The sequence below is a fragment of the Rhinolophus hipposideros genome, assembly GCF_964194185.1.
Source record: "Rhinolophus hipposideros genome assembly, chromosome: 23".
Lineage (NCBI taxonomy): Eukaryota > Metazoa > Chordata > Mammalia > Chiroptera > Rhinolophidae > Rhinolophus > Rhinolophus hipposideros.
The window spans coordinates 36,319,913-36,339,656 of NC_138069.1; the positions used below are offsets into that span (position 1 = coordinate 36,319,913).

At 49.4% G+C, this 19,744-nt stretch overlaps 1 protein-coding gene across 1 annotated transcript in view; it reads left to right on the plus strand.

Moving 5' to 3' along the window:
• Positions 1 to 19,744, plus strand: part of WWC1 (WW and C2 domain containing 1) — a 122,490-nt gene that overhangs the window by 40,703 nt on the left and 62,043 nt on the right. The gene's annotated exons all lie outside the window — the stretch shown is intronic.

Consider the following 19,744-nt stretch of genomic DNA (forward strand, 5'->3'; position numbering starts at 1 on the left):
TTTTCCTGCCAAGGAGGGGCACGTCCCCAGGATGTTTGCAGGCTTTATTCCGCCTGGGCACTTACCCAGGCTCCTTTAATCCTCGGCCGGATGGGAAGAGCTGCTGGCATTGCTGGCAGAGGGAAGGGCCGCACATCATTGTCCCATTCATGAAGCACACCTCTCAAGAAGTTCCGGCGAGGGGTGGGAGCTTGGCCGGGAGCACAGGCCTCCCTTTATCCCACCTCAACATCGGACGGGCCAGAGAGCCTCTCCAACTTGCCAACTGGGGGTGATAGCCATCACAAACAAGGGCTTCTCCAAGGAGGAAACTCAGAGGCTCCCTCCGGAAAGCTGGGGACGGGAAGGATCGAGGAGTCGTTGTCTGGTTAGGGTCCCCTTAAGAAGCACAAAAAAAGATAGACATCAACCCAGGAAAGGGCCTTCCTAGAGCCCTTCCTGAAGGTAGCCTAGAAGGAATTGGGTTGGGGAGGGGCTAGGGGGCGACCGGTCCTCAAACTACAGTCTGGGTCCTTTGTTTGGGGATGTGGGAAGAAAAGGGTTTATCTCCTGGTGGAAAAGGTCCTGCGTCGTCTCAGAATTGTAATAGCTAACATGCCTCCACTGCTTTCCGTATGCCAGATGTAATGCCTGGTGTGTACACACACTGTCCTGTAAACCAGTAGCCCTGGGAGGTGAGGACGGTGGTTATCCCCATTTTACAGAGGGGGAGTCGGAGGCACAGCGAGGTTAACTGGCATGCCCAAGGTTCTAGAGCTGGTAAATGCAGGAGGGAGGTGGGTTCTCCTCGCAGCTCTTCCACTCAGTGACCGTGACCAAGTCACGTCCAGTCCCTCAGCCTCAGTTTCCTCGTCTCCAAAACAAGGTGACCAGACACAGTGAATTCAGTGTCCTCTTGCGTTCCCATGATTGTGTCACAGGGACTTGCAAGGTCATTCAGCCCCAGAATAACCTTGGACGTAGGTCCTCTCGGACCCCTAGGTTTCTGACACCCTGCCCCGTTCTCCTCCCCCCACACACCTATTTCTGAGCAAGCTGTGTAAAAATCTCCTTTTACATATACTTATTCCCCTTTTCTTGGTTGTTGCTGTTGTTTTCAATGTTTTCCAACTTTGGACTCAAGAAACCACTTATTTTCTTCCCTAGCAAAGCTCTCTGCCTCCAGCCCCACCTGCAGGGTCTAGTCATGGCCAGGCAGCCCCTCCGTCGGCACAGCCTGCAGGCCGGTGCCAGCAGCCCTCTAATATTTACTGAACACCTGTCACAGGATTTGCTCATTCATACAGTCCAAACTGTACCTCACATCCAGGTCTGCTCTTAGGCACGTAGGAGGTCCTCAAAGGGTGCTATTTTCTCTCCCCGTCATTAGCCTGGCTCTTCTGCCCTTTGCTTCTATTTGCAGGTGGAAGGTAGGGCAGGGCTGGGAGCGGGGTGGTTGCCTCTGGCCCCCTGGGCCAGGGTTTAGACCTGAGACCGGTGGTCTGCCCAGTGATCTCCTCACTGTCTGCACACACTCCACCCAGGACACCCTGGTTTGCCCCACCTCCTTTTTCCAGTCTTCCTGGTGTGGCAGCTGGTGTTGTAGAAGGAGCTGCGTTGGATTCAGGTCCCAGAGCTGCTGCTGTCCAGCTGTAGGACCCTCTTTCCTGTTAGGTGGCGGTAACCTGAGGGCCTCCCTCAGAGGGAGGCCGTGCACAGAGCGTGCTAAGCACACGGCCTGCCATGCGGCCCGAGCTCAGTAAATATTAACAAACACGGTTTGAAAAATATTGTTCCCTACGTGCTTCCGGATGCTCGCAGTTGAGACACAGTTGGCTTCCTGTCCTCACTGCTTCCCAGCGCTGTGATTGTAACCAAGTCAACCTCCCTGGGCCTTCGTGTCATCATCTGAAAAATGGGATCTCAGCTTCAGGCGACGAAATAACATTTCGAAAGTAGGAACCACACAGTGTGCCATCTGTAGGTATCTCCTTTGCCTGGGTCACGTCAGCCGTGCTTTGGGTTTCTCCAGGCATTAGTCAAGTATCCTTCACGGGGCTCCAGCTTGGAGCCACAGCCTTCCATACGTTTTTTCCGGATTGTTGGAATAACTCTGCAAGATATTAATATTTTTAATCCCTGTGTTATTAGTTGCATGGTGCATGGTGGTGAGGAGCACTGACCCTGCTTGCCTGGGTTCAAATCCCAGCTCTACCAGTTTCCAGCTATAGGACCTTGAGCAACTGGCTTAAACTCTCTGTGCCTCAGTTTTCATCTAAAAGGCAGATAGTGACCCTTAATTATACACAATAGTGTCTTCTCACAGGATTGCTATGAAGGTTAAACTAATCTGTGTACCTCGTAGGACAATGCCTATCAAGCAGTAATGCTCTGTAAATGAGAACTATTGTTGTTAGTATTAATGATGAGATGAATGACTGAACTCAAATACGAACCCAGACCTGCGTGTTCCAAAGCCCTTGTTCCTCCACTGGCAGCCTCCCTCCCACTTGGAAAGCCTTCTGTGTCTTTCGGGCCCTTGCATGGGGCCTGGGACAGCCCCTTCCCTGCTGCCTCTCAGGCTTGGGCCTCTCCAGACTCAGCTCAGCAGTTTTGCTCACCTTCCTCTCCTACCTTCCCTAAGAAGAGGCCGCCACCAACTTTCCCCCCTTCCTCCCCAGGCTTTCCTACAAATGCCCTGTAACTGGCCTGGCTCTTTTTGCCAGAATTTTCTTCTAGTCCCATGCTATTCTTCCAGACCCCGAGGCAGTTCTTGCCCTTTGTATGTGAAGTTCTTACGTGAAGGTAAAGCGATAAGACGCTACTAATGTGCAAACGAGACACCCCTACTCCTGACATCCTCCTGCTCTGGCCTCGCTGAGCCCGAAAGAACCAGGGTTGCTGCCCTGTCCCTTCCTAAGGCCCCAGGGAGCCTGACCTCCTTGGCCCCTGAACCACGATCTTGAGGGCCGTTCCTCCACAGCTGTGTGCCATCGGGCCAATCACAGCCCCTCGCGAGGCCTTAGTTTCCTCAGCTGCACAGTGCCTGGTTGTGAAGGTTGAAGACAACCTTGGTTGAAAAATGGCTGCCCTTCAGGACCCAGGCTGCTACTTCCTGCTTCCTTTCGGGAGCCCCCCGGGAGCAGTGCAGGATGCAGGCTTCTCTCCTTTCTCTGAATCCTGGGGCACCTTTCATGAACGTTCCATTTTGAACAAAGTCTTCATTGTTTTCCTCCGTAGATGTTATTATGTGTGAATGAATATGTTTATGTGTCTATTTCCAGCTGGTTTGAAGCTCCTATATGGTATTTAATGCTGGGCCAGGTAGTAGCTGCGTAACAGATATTTGTTCAAAAATGGCTATTTTTTTAAATCTTTTGTTGATCAGTATTGATGACCGGAACAGACAGAAATCAGGGAGGGGTTCATTGCTGAATCTTCTTTAATGGATTTGCCTGTTCTCTAAAGAAAAGAGAAATGTAAACTATTTGGATACATTTCTGAAATATATTTTAGCTGACTTAAAAAAAAAAAGAGAGATCATTCTTTCTTTCCTCCATTCTACATTTTTTGGGACCATGGGGTGTGCCTACCACTAGCACAGTCCTAGATATAGAAATAATTACACCTGAAGCTTGTGGGACCCTCGGCTGTTTGCTGCAGATCCAGTTCTAGGGCCTAACTTTTGCCCGTCTGCAGAGAGAGGTTTCTGGATGCCAGGTGGTCACTCCATTGGCAGGTTTCTCCGGTGTGGACCTGTCTTGGTCCTGTCAGTTCAAAGTCTTCCCTAGGAGTGTTCTCAGAACCTGTTCTTTGGTAGTTCCCAGTGTGCTGTGGGGGGGAGGGGGGTTCGGAGAGCACTGAGGTAAGAGGGGGAATGATTCCAGCACCGGACCCTGGTGTAGGGCTTTGGGCTTTGTGCTCCTGGAACGGTAGGAGTCTGGTGCTGGCCTTGTAAGTGTTGGGCTCAGGGGCTTGGCCTTAGGAGGGAGAGCAAAGGGAAAAAGAAAGGCGGAAAAAGAAATCCAAAACTTTTTCCCTTGGAGAGGAAGGGACACTCACAAGTCCTCTGATTCATTAATTCATCAGGAATAGGGCACATCAACCAACTCTGTACTCCATCATAGTAAGACAGAGGTGAGCTACGCAGGCTGGACACGTGCCAGTGGGAAAGGCCGTCCATGCGTCAACCACCAAATCCAGTGATAGGAAATAATGGGAGGGCCCACTCCGATGGGTCTGCCTGGGAACGCCTCTTAGAGATGGCATCAAGGCTGAGAGCTGATGGACAGAGGAAGACAGCCCTGGAAAATATAGATGGATCTGTGGGCAGGGATGTGTGTGAGAGAACTGCGTGAGCAACGGCTGTGGATGGGAATGAGGTTGCTGAGTTCTGAGAATTATAGAAAGTAAGGCTGGAGAGAGCGAGGCAAGGGTCTGGCTCGGGAAGTCCCTGTACAGGCCACAGCAAGGAGGTCGGGTTTCATTCTAGTTTTGGTGGCAAGGGGTTGAAGCAGAAGAGCAACAAGATTGGATTTCTTGGGGTTTTTTACGGAAAGGTGATGAGCAGGAAAGAGCAGGTGGAAGAACGGAGAAAACCAACAGCTGGAGAAGCGAGGAGAGGGGACTACAAAGTGGGACGAGAGGAAGGGGCTGAGAGAAAGGGAAAAAGGCTGACAGAGAGAGCAGGAGCGAGCAAGACATCAGTGATTCTCTGGGGGACCGTGATGAGGACAAATGGGAGAGCTCCCGGGGCTTTTGGAAATCCAGCAGCTAAAGGTCCAGGCCACTGGCTGAGAACAGAAAGCTCAAGGATTAGTTTCCCATCTATGTGGGGCGTGAAGAGAGCCAGAGGGAAGAATCGTGGTTCCTCAACTGGTACTAGACCCAAATATGTTCCTTTCCACCAGGGAATCTTGCCACGTGGTTTCCACTGATTAAACTTGTTAAGTAGCTGAAGAGTTTTGTTCTTGGAAGGCTTCATTCTGGATTGAAAGCAAAAGGAAACAGAGGAGCCCACACTCCTGGATCCCCGTTCTGTGCTGGGGAGCACGCCGCATAAGCGCATGGCACCAGCTCTCCCAGCTGGGAACCCTGGTCTGTGGTCCCCAAGCTCTTGCCCACTCTCCTGGCCTAGTTAAGGCTCTTGGCTCCTCTGTGTTGGTGTCCGTGCACAAGAAGCCAGAGTACATTAGTATGAAGCAAGGGTCCCCCGAGTCCCCTGACTGGGAGAGTTTCCGGGCAGCACACGTTGTGATGGAGTCAGCGGGGGCTCCTGCATCGCTGAAGCCTGTGGGCAGTCCACAAGGATCCTTTCCACCTCCTTTTCCCAGGACTCTTGAGCAGAGCTATTGAACGGCTGTAGCGTGCCTGTGCTGGGAGGGTTTCGCTTCTCCATGATGATGATTATACTAATGAGAATGAAACAGGAGTAGGAGACAGAGGCCTCCACGGCTACCCAGTGGGTTATCCATTCCCGGGCGAAGGAGAATTGGCTGTTACCACACTTCTCCAGTTACTAGCTGGGAATGAGGGGGAAAATCCATTGGGACAGCTCATGGTGGAGGGGACCAAGCAGTGGGCCAGAGCTCAGATGGCTCCTGTCCAATCCTGGCACAAACGAGGGACCCGGGAGCCCTGTAAGTGTAGGAAAGTCTCGAGTGTTGGTTGATTCATCTGGAAAGTGGGGGCATAGTGGTGATGGCAATAACGCTACTCTTGCAATGGTTATTTGAGCATCAAATGAGGTCAAGAATGCAGGAGCACTTTGAGGACCCTACCACAGATTTCTCTTTGTTAGGACAGGACAAGCGAAACTTGGAAAGTAGAGGGCCTAGCTGTAGAGAACCCTGCTGGGAATGCCAGTGAAACATTTCTTTCTTCGTTTGTTCTTTTGTGAGCTCGTTGATTCATTCAATGAGCATTCACGTGGTGCCCTCTCATATAGTAAGATGCTGAGGTTACAGGGATTGATAAGATACTGCTCAGGTCCTCATGAAACTCACAGAAGTGACAGACATATGGACACATAATAAAAGTACATACATTGGAGAGAAACAGTTCTCCAGCCCCTGCCTCAGATAGATACAAGTGCAGGGAAAGGTGTTCTGGGCAGAAGGAACAGCAAAGACAAAGGCATGGAGTGTATGAAATCGCACGGAGTATGCATCACGTGGTCTTGGAGTCATGTCCTGACGACGTCCCCAGGGAGCTCCTGGGTTGGGCTCCAAAAATGAGCATCTCTTTACATTTATCTGATGGACGATTCTTTTTCTTTTTTTCTCCCACAGCCTCACCCACAATGTTTCTAATTAACTAACATTCCTAATGTCCATTCCTAAAATGTGTGTCCAGGGGCAAAAATAGACCCCCTAATTTTTACAGTTTAAAGCTATCGGGGATAGTTTTAAATTCTCTGGTATTTAAAAAAGTCCTGAGTCTGACCACCCAGTTGTGTGGAGTTGGCTGTCTCCGTTCACTTCTGAGTCGTAGTTAAGGTCTGAATTCAAATCCTCAGTCTATGTACCTCTTGTAGCTGAGAGACCTCTGTCAAGTTAGTATAGCTCTCTAGGGCTCCATTTACTCATTTGGACCATGGGATTGTCAGAGGAACCCCTGAACTAGACCCCTGTGAGAATTTAATGACCTCTAATACATGTCAAGTGCAGAACATGTTTTGGTGTCAATATTCTCTAGAACAGTTGTGTCCAAACTTTTTTCAACGTTTTTCACCAAGGGCCATATGCGGTATAATCCACAAACAGCCGGGCCACTCACTCGAGGTGAAGTACGTATTGCCTCACCCGGTTTATTTAAGTAAACTAAATATATTTTTGGAATTTGCTGCAGGCCAATTAACAAGGGATAGCGGGCCGCAGTTGGCTTGCGGGCTGCAGTGTGGACACCCCTGCTCTAGAGGTTTTGACCCTGGGTCTTTACAGGGGAACATGCAAGTCAGTTCTCAGATGCTAGATTTTCTTGACAGAATGGCACCATGGAGTGCCTGACCTGGGAGGATTGGCTGAGATGGAGTTCATCCCCTTGTTTCATTGATGGGGAAACTGAGGCCCACAGAGGCGAAGGGACTTGACCATGTTCACTTGGACGGATACAAGATACGGTACCACCGTGGTGCTCCTGTGTTCAGGCAGCGGGAAGGGCTGATGGCTTCAGAGTCCAAGTGGAACCCATCCGCCACGCCTGCTGGGTGCAGCCTTTGATGTCCAGACCTTGGGCAGGCTCAGTGTGGGGGGTTAGCTGATGTCCAGATCCCACCCATTGCCTGTTGAGCCTCCAAATCAGTCCAAGAGCAGCTGGGAAGCTTGTGGAATATTAGAAACGCCACGCACTCATAGATTCTCTCTTGTGCTGTGCAGGATATCGTTTGCCTCCCCCCACTCCCTTACCTCCAACATGCGCACAAACCTCTTGAGCCAGTCAGAAACTCATACATTCTCCCCTGGCACCAGAGCTGAAGGCGCCTGCCAACCTGTGGGTTTCTTTTCCATGTGGCTTACCATCTGGAGTGGCCACCTGGCCTCCTTGTGGGGTGTGTGTGTGTCTGTGAGAGAGAGACAGAGAGAGAGAGAGGACACTTGCACGTGTACGCACACACTCGGGCACCCATTCCCAGGACCAGAGTACTCTGTCCCCTCTCTGTGCTTGAACAGCTGAATGAACAAGAGCAGGAGATCAGAGGACAGTGCCCAGAAGTCATCCTGGCAGTATGAATGAATAATTCATATTGTAATCCTGATTTCCAGGGCTTCCTAAAATAGCTGTTTTAATTGCTTATTTGTCTCGCTGCTGACTTCAATTCAGCTGCCTCCACTGTGGTCCCTAATGTTGACTTGCAGGTAGGGTTTCCCTTGAGGGAACAACAGTCTATTTTCTTCTTTGAAAAGAAATGATGGGGGGGAATAACCCTTAAAGAAAGTCATACTTTTCAGGGATGAGAACCATTTTCTTTTCAAAGCCTGTGCAGAGCTCCTTTGTAATCAGTTCCTATAAAGCCTCTGTGGTCTTGGAGAATAAAGAAATAGATGGGCAGACAAGGTGAGCTTCTGGGCTATGTCAGTCTGCCCCTTGTGATGCCATCAGCAAACCCTTGGGCGTCTGCAGGTTTTCAGAGCCTCAGACAGCCCAGGTTTATGCTTCCCTACACATGCCAGCTGTAGCATCTAGGAAAGGTTTCAGAGTGGCCCACCTGCCTGAGCAGACAACCTGGGGGAATGCCCTGCCCCTGCTGCCCATAGAATAGGAGGGGGGCCAGTGTCCTGTCCCCTGGGGCTCTGGCAGGAAGCGTCTAGTGTGAAATGCATGGCTCGGCTTCAAAAGGGCTTCTTCCAGTTGTTTAGTGGAAGGACCTGGAAAAGGGGGGTGGTTGGAAGCCAGGCATTTGGAGCCCCTTACGTGTGCCATACAGGGCCAGTGAGAAGTAGAGATACAGTGTTTGGAGGGCCTGGGCAGATGAAAGCCCTGTGGGTTACAGTGACATGTCAGGTGTCATTGATAGCGAAGGAGCAGGAGAGGATTTCTTGAACGCAGGTTGGATAGCATTTAGTTTCTAGGTCCCTGCAGTTAGGAGGTAGGGATGCTATACCAGTGGTTCCTGAGTGTGGTGGTAGGACCAGCAGCGTCAGCAGCACCTGCATGCTTGTTGGAAATGCAAATTCTCAGCCCAGCCCAGCATCAGAAACCTATTGAATCAAAAACTGTGGGTGGGTTGCAGCCACCTGCGGGTTGCCAAGCCCTTAGGAGGTTCTGATGCAGCTCAGGGTTGCAAACCATTGAGGCAGGAGGTGTTTTCGGGGAATAAGTGAGTATGGGCAAGGGGAAGAGGGGTTTCAGGAAACCTGGATACCCACGAGGATCCACTCCTCTGTGCCACATGACCTTGGACAAGTCCTTAGGACACGGTCTTGGAAACTCAGGACTGAATGGTCCCCTGGCAATCACTGTGTCATCTTCTCATGGTGGGGATGGCAAATAGCGGCCTGGGGTGGAAAAGGGGCTTGGCCACACTCAATGGCAGAACTCATTTACCTGTCAAGTAGCTGAGTATTCCTGGATGGAGCAGCCTCCCACTCTACCCCCAGTTTCCGCATCTGTAACACGGAGCTCATAGTAGTATTTACAAGATTATTTTAAACAAGTTAATATCATATTGCACTGAACATGGGGTTTCCCTATATTTTTTTCCGTACCACTTTATTGAGGAATTTTTGAAATGCTAAATTGTATATATTTAAAGAGTGCAATTTGATGAGTTTTGACATACATACATATGTGTGTGTGTACATATTATATATCTGTGAATTCATCTTCGTAATCAATGTAATAGACATTCCCATCAGCCCCAAAATGTTTTTTATGCCCCTTTGTAATCCCTCACTCCCCCTTCCCTCATCCCTAGGCAACCGCTGGTCTGCTTTCTGCCCCTACAGGTTAGTTTATATTTTCTAGATTTTTATATCAATAGAATCATGCAGCACAGTCTTGTTTTTCCCGGACTTCTTATGCCCGATATAATGCTTCTGAGATGCATCGATGTCGTTGCATGTATTAATAGTGTGGTACCTTTCGTGACTGAGTAGTACGTATTCTACGGTATGGACGTATGGTCGTGCACCAGCCACATAACACTGTAGTCAACGGCAGACCCCATACATGATGGTGGTCCCATAAGATTATAACGGAGCTAAAGAAGTCCTCTCGCCTCGTGACATTGTAGCTCTCTAATGTTGCGGCGCCACACATGACTCAGGCTGGTGGGGCTGCTGGTGGAAACAAACCTACTGCATGGCCGGTCAGAAACGCATAGCGCATCCGATTACGTACTGTGAATCATAGTTGGTAATGGTAACAAACGACTGTTACTGGTTTGTGTGTTTACGATTTATGATTTTAGAGTGTACTCTTTCTATGGAAAAAAATGTTTGCTGTAACCTGTCATATTAAGCTGGCAGCAGCCTCATACATCTCGTGTTTGCGGGGGCTCTTGGTTGCGTCATTTTCCCTTGTGCTTGACTGAATCTCATGTTGTTTTGTGTAAGTCGTGTGCTGTACGGGCTCGTCGCCTAGGAGCAGGAGGGTGTCCTGTAGCCTCGGTGTGCAGCAGGCTGGACCCTCTAGGTGTGTGCCCGTGACTCTATGATGTTCGCATGGCGACAAAGTCACGTTAACAGTGTATTTCTCAGACTCTATCCCCTTTGGTAAGTGGCACGTGACTGCACTACATTTGTCTATCCATTCAACTATTAATGGACACGTGAGTTGTTTCCAGCTCGGGGTCATGACAATCAGCATAACACTGAATTTTAAGAAGCACCATTATTTTATGTGCCCCTAAGAAAGGAAAAATGCTGGCAACTAAATTATGACCCAATTTTTAAAAAATTAACTAGATTGTTGATTTCATACTTGTTGAAATAAATCTTTCACACTTTGATTTTTTTTTTACTCACGTATTGCTTTTATACATACAACAATAACGACAAAAAAAATACGTAAACAAAACAAAGCCCCAGTGTTCCTAAAACATCTCCCTATTCTGAATCCAATGCTTTGGAGTCGCAAACTATTACTGTCTGTGCTTTTCCTATCGTCCTCGGTGTCCTCAGGAGAGTTGGTGGCGTGGCCTCCTGATGAGGACCCGCAGAGGAATTCAAAGGCTTTGATCTGGGCTCTGCAGCCAGAGGCAATTATGCAAAGTCAACCTACTCTTGCTTTGGGAATGTTGCTGAACGTGTCTGTTCACTGCCACCTCCACTCTTCCCCACAACCATTCCATTCCTAGGGGTTAAAAGTGCCCCCCTGTTGTCTCTGGGATTTGGTCCCAAGCCCATGATACCGCTGACGTCTGTGCCCACGTAGGCAGTGACAGCTCCATCAGCCACAGCCTGGCTGACAAGGTGGTGAGCGGCCCGGGTGGTAACGCACGCCCCCATTGCAGAGATGTTAAAATGTATTTACAAGCATGCCACTCAGAACTGTGGGACTAGAGTCTCTGTGAGGGACCCTGAATGGGGCTAGGTGCTTTGTAAACAGTCAGTGAAAGTTAGCTTTTATTATCATTAGGAGCAAGCATCCGTTCCCTTGTTGGTTCAATGAGGGTGATTGTTGTTATCTGCGTCACCGAAAAGTTGTGATGATAAAGGAAATGATTTCTTTTACGTAGAGCATATGGTCCAGTGCCTCGTACTTAATTGGCCTGCAGTAAAAAAGGTTTTAATGATTGTTTCTTTGCAACTTCACAATGCCCTGGATGGGCCAGGGGGCCAAATCGGCCAGACTGTGGACTTTCGAAGGCTGACACTGCAAGGAACCCTTAGACATGTTACATCCCAGCTCGCTCTGCACAGGGAAAGCCCACAAAGGGTACGTGCCTTGGCCAAGGGCACAGCTAATGGCGGCAGTGTCAGAATGCAAACCCTGATCTTACCACTCTCCTCCCAGTGCTCTGTCTAAAATGCTGTCCTGGAAGGGGCCCTGGGTCCGGCAGGCTCCCGGACAAGCCTTCACGGCCAATTCCATGTCTAGAAGGACCAGCAGCTCAGGCTGCATGTCTGGGGTGAGGGTCAGAAATCAAGAAACAGAGAAATGGCCAAATTCCAGGGAAGGATGGGCTACGACTTCTGTTCTTAGAGCCAGAGGCTCCTGGACAGCCCAGCTCCTGGGAAGACCCCGTGGGAACCCAGGTCATAGGACTGGAAGGCGAAAGCTGGGGGTTGAGTGCCCTCTCTGCATGCCTGCCCAAGGCTGTGTGCCAAGTACAGTGTTGAGTCATGCCTGCGTACTAGTTCAGTCTATCCCTGGGAGAACCCTGCAAGGAAGATTTTCTTGGCGGCTTTGTACCTATGGGGGAAACTGAGGCTTAGAGCTGGGGAAGGAAGGGGCCAAGCTTACTCAGCCAAGAAGGCTGGAACTGGGAGTCCCGTTTGGTTCTGTTGGCCCTTCTCTAGGGCACAGGACTCCCTTAGCCTATTTGGGAATAGGCTGAGTGAATGAGAATGAGGATGAGGATGAGGCTGGGGTGGGGCTGGGTGAGGAGAGACATGTTTACCTGCCCTCTGTTCTGCTGTGATGCTGGACTGTAGGAAACTACCCCTTCGTGAGGAAATGAGCCAAGTGGGGGGGTCCTTCCACCTCCCGATCTTTTCTCTCCATGAAAGGGAGCATAGTTTCATATGGGTTCTTGCCCAGTGATCATTTTCCTTCCAGTATAATGGGGTCATGACTATTCTATGACCCCAAAAGTACTATCAGTAGCTATTTCTTGAAGGCTGTTCAGACACCTGCTGCATTTCAAATGGATCCTAACTCAGCACCAGGATGAGTTGCTCTCTTGCTGTTGTGAGTGTGAGGTAGGCCTGGGGCTGTCCCCACGTTTTAGTCTCATCCCTGCCACTGTCCTTGGGTGGCTCTGGGCAAGTCTTTCTGTGCCTCCGTTTTCTCACAGAGAGAAACAAAGCAGTTAGCTTCCAGATATCCCTTTCAATGTGAACACTCTTTACTAACCCCTGCATTAGGGCCTCATTTAGATAGCAATGGAAAGAATAGTAGTGACTGGCTCCCATTTACTGAGCGTACACTGTATACCAACATGTCGCTTCACGCATTATCTCATTTTATCTTCACAGAGCACCGTGGGGTGGGGTGGGTCTGACCGGTTGCCTACCTGAAAGGGTTGTTACAAGGACCAACTGAGTTAATAGATGTAGTGTGCTTGGAACGGTCCCTGGCACATTGTGAGTGCTCAATAAATGTATTCTTATCTTTCCTGTCTTGCAAATGCGAAAGCTGAGCCCCAGAATGGTTAAGTATCTTATCCAAGGTCACACAGCTCAACTCTGGCAGAGCCTGGGTTCAAACCCAGGGAGTCTGGCTCCAGAGTCCTGATGCGAGAAGACAAGTGGCAGGAGTGACCCATGAGAGAGCAGTGGGGACTGTGGGCCAGACACTGCCCACCCCCAGAAGCCATGCTGATTCCAGTTTCAAAACAGAGCACGGTAATAGACAGACATGTCTACAGTCGGAACTGGGCCCTGCAGTATTCAGTTGGTTGGTCCATGATCTGGTTCTCAGAGTATAACCTTAAATCCCAGCGAATGACACACAGAGAGGAACAGCAGGATGGATTCACCACTGAGTCAGTGAGCTGAAGGCACAGAGACAGGGGGATGGCGGCCGAGGAAGGGGACAGGCCCAAGGCTCAGGTGTGTGGTCCCAGAACCGTGTGGGGGCAGAGTGAAGGCAAGATTGAGCAGAGCGAGAGGAGCCACTGGTTTGTGGGGACCCAGTGTGAAGAGGAGAAAGGGACGGGGGAGCAGTCTGGAACCTTGCCTCTAGCTCTCTCCCTCCTCCTCCCTTCCCCATAAAAGAATTCCAGGAGTGGGAGTGACGAGGTCAGGAAAGCTTCTGGATAAACCAGCCCAACCGAAGCAGAGAAGCAAGGAGATCCGGAGGTCAGAAAACCAGAATATTGAGAGGGGAGGGAAGGAGAAAACATTTTTAAGAGAAAGAAGTTGAAATTTTCTTCCGAGAGCAAATTTTGAGTACCAGATCGACTCCAGCTGCCATTTCCTGACTTCTCTGGTTTAATTTCCAAAAAGAGCGAGCATGAGCATAAGCAAACAGTTCCCAGCCTCTCTAGGAGGGGAGCTGGTGTGGGGGGAAACAGCACACAGCTTACAGAGTTGTAGCCTGGACAATTCCTTTGCCTCGGTCTCCCCCTCATGACTATACGGTTATACAACCTAACTCATAAGAACAACTCGTTTAAACCAGGGAATAACACTCTACAGATGAAGCACCTCACTAATGAAGAAGCAGAGTCAGACAGGGTAGGGTTTGTGCCCAAGGGGACAGAGCAAGTAAGTGACGTGCCTGCATTGGAAGGTGGTAGCTGACTCTAGAGCCTGTGAGTTTTGTTTTTTGTTTGTTTTCTTAAGATTTTATTGGGGAAGGGGAACAGGACTTTATTGGGGAACAGTGTATATTTTCAGGACTTTATTGGGGAACAGTGTGTTTTTCCCAGGACCCATCAGCTCCAAGTCAAGTTGTTGTCCTTTCAATCTTAGTTGTGGAGGGCGCAGCTCAACCTCAAGTCCAGTGGCCGTTGTTCAGCCTTAGTTGCAGGGGGCTCAGCCCACCATCTCTTGCAGGAGTCGAGCCGTCAACCTTGTGGTTGAGAGGACGCGCTCCAACTAATTGAACCATCCGGCTGCCCGGGAGCTCAGTGGCAGCTCAGCGGCAGCCCATTGTCTTCATTCTAGTTGTGGAGGGTGCAGCTCACTGGCCCATGTGGGAATTGAACCCGCTACCCTGTTGCCCCAGAGCTCACACTCTAATCGAGCCACCGGTCCGCCCTAGAGCCTGTGAGTTTTGACCATCACCCATCACCAGGCATCTGTTGGGATGAAGAATGATGGTGACGATGATGCTGGTAGCTGACATTTGAACCCCTAAAGATGAATGGTGACACAATTGTCACAGTGCATAGAACACAGAAGTCTCTCGACCGATCACGTTAACAACCCACAAACACCGAGGGCTTATGCCACGCCAGGCCCTGTGCTCAGCACTTTATGTGGGTTATCTCGCTTAATCCCCACAACACCCTCAGGAGATCGGGACTTCTAAGTTTCACAGAGAAGGAACCTCCTCCTGACAAGGTTACATCACACACCCATGGTTGTCCGAGGCAAGCATGTGTTTCAGCCCAGTTTCATTGATTCCTGACCTTTGTGGGGAGTATCTACCCCTTCTGTCTATTAACCGTGAAGCCATCCACCATCCTCTTCCTCTCCAGCCTCCCCTGGCTGAACCCCGTTGCCTCTGTCCCTTTTTTCTCCCGATTCTCTGACCTTTCACATCTGCATGACTGACCTAGCACCTTATTAGCTATCCCTGCATCCTCTAATTGTCTGTGGGCACAGCCTCAGATAGTGTAACTGCCACATACACTGTCACCAAATGTCATGGGGATGGGTCACTGCCTGCTCTCAGTGGAAGCCGTCCTCCCTGGCTGGACCTTCTGCTGAGGACGGAAACAAGGCCGACTCGCACTTCTGAGCCCTTATCACGCCTGGCATGGGATGGAGACATTGTATCCACATGATACATTCCTGTTGCTTGGAGGATAAATGGAAATGACAGAAAAGAGGGAAGCGGAGGGTGAGGTGGTGAGCCGCTCCAGGTTACCGCCTCCAGGTGGGCACAGGGGTGGTGCTCAGAGCCCTTACCGGGGACCTCAGAGCCCTTACCGGGGACCTCAGAGCCCTTACTGGGGACCTCAGAGCCCTTACCGGGGACCTCAGAGCCCTACAAGCCCAGCTTCTGACTCTCTCTGCCTCTGCTTCATCACTCGTATCATAAAGAGACGCCGTGCGTCTTTCTTTAACATCCGTCAAGCTCATCCGCATTGTCTCGCCCCAAAGCCTTTGTGCCAGCTGTCCCCTTTGCTTCTACCATCTGGCCTCCCCTCAAAGATCACCTCTCAGACGCTTCCCTTGACCAACCCACCCCCTTCACTTGTTCCTGCTGTATTTTTTTAAATGACCCCGTTGATTGGCTTCCTGGCTAGGGTGTCTGCCGACTAGAATGTAAGGGCAGGGCTGGTGTTGAGTAAATGAGGTTTGTCTCTGATCTGGGTGGTCAGCCCTCCTAACAAAGTTGTGAGATGGTGATTTTTATTATCCTCACATTTGTTAAATGAACGAATGAAGGTGTTTGGACTGAGCTGAATTAAAAGAAGGAAGGGGAACTTCCTTAGTGCACTTTCTTCCCGTCCACCCCAGCCTCCAAGATGCGAAAGGTGGAAGGAGCTGCTTAGAAATGGTGCTGAGCAGCAGCCCGGAGGTGAAGGAGTGTAATCAGGGCTTGTGAAATCTAAGCTATGGGAACTATGCGTGTGAAACACCCCGGGGAGGGAGGAGAACCAGCCTGTCCATTGTGCTGCGCAGGGAGGAGCGGTTCAGCTGAAAGTTTGGACAGTTCTTGGCATGGAGTCTGGGGGGCCCTTTAGAAAGTGGTCCCGCCCAGCTGGCCCAAGGAGAGAGCCAGGTCGGGGGCCAGCATCCTGCTAGAGGAGATAAAGAGATTACTGTGGGAAGCGTTGGGATTGCTCGGGAAGCACCAGGAACTTGAAAGATATGTTGTGTGTTCTTCAGTCCCCAGAGAATCACCACCCAGTGTTAGACTTGGCAAAAGCCTTTCCGCTCCTTCTCTGAGCTGCCTTCTTAGAAAAGACGCACTGTCTGAATACTGAATGCCGGGCGGCCGTGGCAGTGTGCTCCCAGACCTTCTCCCATAGCCCACAGGAAAGCAACGTGGAGCTGGGAGGCGAGACAAGTGTGCCTTATGCTCAGGTATCCGCCAGAACCTACCTGTCTCCCAGGTGACACATCCGGGCCCATTTTCCAGGAGGGCCTATTGTGAAACATTCTGGAATGTTTGTATTCCTTCAGAGATTTGTAATTAAGAAGAGGCAAAACTAGTTCTTGCTTGGCACCTTTCCTTCCCTCTCCTCCGTCCCTCTCGCCCTTCCAGCATTTGGGTCATTTGATTTCACACTGGGGTTTTCAGCAGCCCAGGGCGTGGAGGCTGAAGGCTGGGACTGGATTGGGGCAAACCGCTTCATGGGAGGGTGGGGGCTGAGAGTTCCAGGCAGGGCCCCCAAGTCCTGGCCACATTTGAAAGCGGACATCTCTTCCCAGCTCACATTCTTGGCAGTTGCCCAAGGAGAAACGTTGCAGACCGGAGAAGCACCCACAGTTTCCCGGGAGGACTGGTTTAAACACTTCCTCTCTCTGGCAGGAAGAGGAGCACATGCATGTGTACATACGTGTGTGTGTGTGTGTGTGTGTGTGTGTATGTGTGTTTAAATCCTTATGCAGCTCAAAACTCTTCTCGTCATCCTGATTCTCTGAATGACATGTCTCTGCACACTGAATAATTCATCTCCCTCTTGGCATTTCTTCCAGAGAGATGCTTGCTGTCCAGATTTTTTGTAAGTTGTATAGTCTTCTAATAGAAGCGTTCTCTTTCCCATGGAAGAGCTCTAGGAGTCGGGATATCAGCCCTCTGCTCCCGCCCATGGTCATTTAGAAGGGAACCCTGCGTATCAAACCTCCGCCTTCCTTTCTCCTCGCCCTCTCCCTGACTGGGCCCTCTTTACTCACTCTTCTCCATCCCTGTTAGGCACTGGTCCATACTCCTGCCGTTGGGAATCAACATGTCAGCAGCCTCCCCACCACCTCCCCACTACCCACATGTCAGTCACATTACGGGTTCTTGTAGCTAACGTTTATTTCAGTCCTGACTTCTCGGTGTCAAAGACTGGAGCAATCTGCGGAGTTCAGAGTTTTCTGGAAAAGTGATGCAGTTGTGGTGTTTCAGTCCTGCCTCCCCCATCCCCATCTTCATACACAGAGAGCGCAGTGGGTTAATGACTTTGAAACGTTTAATTGCCTCTTCATTAAGCAGCTGTGGGTTTTCCAAGTGTACTTTGTAGGGAGGGATATACGCATATAACCAAAGGTACGAATACGCCGGAGCTGCAGTGCCTTTTGCCTGTGTCAGACTTCCCTCTGGTCCAGCTGGGTCATCTGTATCTCTGACATAGCTTACTCTGTGTTCCAGATTGTTCTCAGACTCTCATGGTCTCATGGTCTCATTCATTTTTGTTAGCAAAGCTCAGGTTTGGGAATCAGGCCATGGGGCTTCATATTATATTCTGGGGTTTACTAACTGCGTGATGCTGATCTTTTCTCATTGGGAAAATGGAGTAAGGGTGCCTGCTACCCAGAGAGGGAATGTGACGTGTGTAACATGCTTTCTAGGCCTAGATTTAGCCATTACTAAATATTTTAGTAGCAATTAATACAAGTAGTATATGAACACTATGGAGAAATTAATAAAAACAGAAAAAAGGAAAAAGATTTAAATCAACGTTGAAATCCCTGTACCGAGATAACCTTTTAATGTATATCTTTCCAGTTTCTCTTCTACACACACACACACTTGAAGGCAAAATATACATAGCAGTGTCCTGTAGATGTTCTTTTAACAATGTTTTTCTCATAGTAGATTGAGAGCATCCTTCCATGATAGCAAACTATAGAACACATTGTTACATATAATATAGAATGCATTGTTATTTTTTGTTCCTACGTAACATTATTGTATTCACCCATTCCACAAATATTTATGGAGCACCAATTATGAGGGACGTAGGATTCTGTTGCTCAGATGCACCCTGGATGAAATCATGTCATTAATCTCCAGGGAGGAATTTTGAAAGGTGATGAGCCTTATACCGGAAGATTCAGGGGAGCTGTTGGGAAGGGACATATCTTCTCGGTTTCCTGGGTTGCAAACTGTTATGTATCATAAGATTTCTCTCTCCACAGCCAGGCTGGCAGGCAGGGTTTTCAGAGCAGCGTGCAGGGAGAGAAATGAGCCAGCAAGAGAAGTCTTGAGTGTGTTCAGCCTGAGCTTTCCTGTTTCCTCAGATGTACCTGTCTTCATTAATAGTAACTCACTGTGGAGGGGTATGCCTATGTGTGCTTTTTCTTCAGAGACCCTTTCAAAGATTTGTTGGGTAAAATGATGTTGGATGAGATTGGGCTCTTGGTCCCTGGTCTTCATTCTCCATAAGGAAGAAGGAGCAAACACATAGAGAAGTTGGAGGAGGGGGAGGTACTCTGGGATGGGGCCTTTTGTTTCTGAAATCTGGGTGGGGCACGGGGTGGTGGTGGCGTGGGCTGACGACAGCTTTGCATAAACTTTATCCAGACTGGCACAGACACTCCTGAACGAAGTGCATTCTTAGTTGAGGAAAGTTCCCTCCACGTGTGTGTCTTCTCCATTTTTTCCTCCTTTCACTCCAAGGCAGTGGCTTGTGATTTATTTTCCTTGGGGCTGGGGAGATGCATTGAAGATGTCAACTTTTAAGAGAACCTGTTGGCTCACAGCAGGGGCTCTGGAGACACGGCCTTCTTTGACATCCCATCTTTGTCATTGACATTGAGAATGTTATTCAGTGTTTCTTAGCCTCAGTTTCCCTTCTGGGAAACAGAATATAATAACTAATGTTTTCTGAGCACACCAGGATCTGTGCTAAATGTTCTTGCACACAAGAGCTTATTTAAGCTAACCAATGACCTGGAGAATTATTATCCCCACTTTTCAGATAAAAATTCTGGGGCTCAGAGAAGTTAAGTAAGTTGTCAGACTCACACAGCTAATACAAGTAATGCTTACTGAACACTTATTAGATAGCGCGTAGTCTGTTGCATATCATACATACCTCTGGCTTCATCCTTATTATCTCCTACAGTATAGCTATAAATTACTAATAGAAACTTTTGAGCTATCCATTCATTCAGTCAATAGATATTTTTTTGCAGCCTACCACACTCTGGATATACAGTGGTCGTGAACACATCAGATCTCTTTACCCGGACTCTTAAGGTGTTGCTGTTTTTCCATGTATTTTGCTTTACGTTTGATTTGGAGTGAGTTTAAGAAGGAAGGAAATTGCACAGGACGAAAGAGAGTAGGTTTCTGTGGCCTGGAGGGAAGCTCTCGATGAGGAATCCCAGACGCCAACCTAGGCATCTTTCTTCCTGTCCGGTTGAACTTCAGTTTGCCAGTCTGTAGAAAGAGTGGCGATTCCGAAGCTGAGCCTCTGGGCTTCCGAAATTGGGAGGGGAGTGGGAGCAGACAGGAGAGGGAGAAGATCCGAATATGTATTTTAGGC